Source organism: Octodon degus, unplaced genomic scaffold, assembly GCF_000260255.1.
Source record: "Octodon degus isolate 3935 unplaced genomic scaffold, OctDeg1.0 scaffold00123, whole genome shotgun sequence".
Taxonomy (NCBI): Eukaryota; Metazoa; Chordata; class Mammalia; order Rodentia; family Octodontidae; genus Octodon; species Octodon degus.
Window position 1 is genome coordinate 7,029,401 of NW_004524699.1, and position 1,250 is coordinate 7,030,650.

Genomic DNA, 1,250 nt, shown 5'->3' on the forward strand with positions numbered 1-1,250 from the left:
ATATATACTGTAACTGTGGTTGGGGATATAGCTCAGCGGTATAGTGCCTGCCTAACACACCGGAGTTGTGCTGGGTGTGGTGGCACAGGGAGGAGCCTGAGGCAGGATAATCCAGCACTCAGGAGGCAAAGGCAGGAGAATCTCAAGTTCAAGTGCAGCCTGAACTACATAGCAGGATCTTGTCTCAAAATAACAACAGCAAAAAATCGCAGTTGTTAATTAAATTACCAAAAAAATCCATGTCGCCTCTTATTTAACAGAGATCTAGGCGCACTCTAAGAGGCATAGTTCTCAGGTGGGGAGTAGGGTGACACACAGGACTTGATCTCCGTCCTGTCTCATGGGGCTTCCATTCTAGTGGCAAGTCTGGCGAGATTACAGTTCAGTATCCATTCAGTGAAGACCCCAGCACAGCACGATGGGATGAACATGCCTGCTGAGTGCCATGGTTACTAAGACTGGGGGGCCACCCTACGGAGAGGGATGATTTTCATACACGAGAATATGCTATGCAAGGTGGAGTGGGCCTTACGTTCCTATTTGTGCAGGGATAGGTGGCCTGACTCTGGCATCTTCTGAGACTGGCCATGTCAAGTTGTCAATTAATTTTCAAAGGAGGAACCAGGCATGGTGGTGCACGGCTCTAATCTCAGTGCTCAGGAGGCTGAGGCAGGAGGACCACTGCCTACCTAGTGAGTTCAAGGTCAGCCTGAACTGCTTAGTGAAACCCTGTCTCAGATAGAACAAAACAAAGCAAAGCAAAACAATCGAGGGGGTCAGGGAGATGACTCAGTGGAATAAGGGCTTCCCTGGCAAGCGCAAGGGCCTGAGTTCAATCCCTGGTTCTGAAAAAACAAACAAACAAACAAACAAACAAACAAAAAACCAATCTAATAGGTACTACCACCCTTCACATCCAAATGGGGCACTGGAGACTAGGGCTACATAGGACTGCTGGGGAGGCATGCTGAATAGCAAGAGAGTTTTTCTCCTGTCCACCTGCAGGTGCCAGGCCAGGTCACAGAACCCCAGGCAGGTCAGAAAAAACACTCAAGGCAGGACTCTAGGGCTGGAAATACCCAGTGCAGAGAATGGGGCCCGAGCAGCCTGTGGCTGCTACTGCTGCCCAAACACCTTTTTATCATCCCTTGGGTCCTGGACCTGCTTGCAAAGCTGAGTGGAGGCCTTAGCACAGCAGAGAATCCCTCCATCCCCTACCCACAGACACACAGAATAACAATAGTATAGGT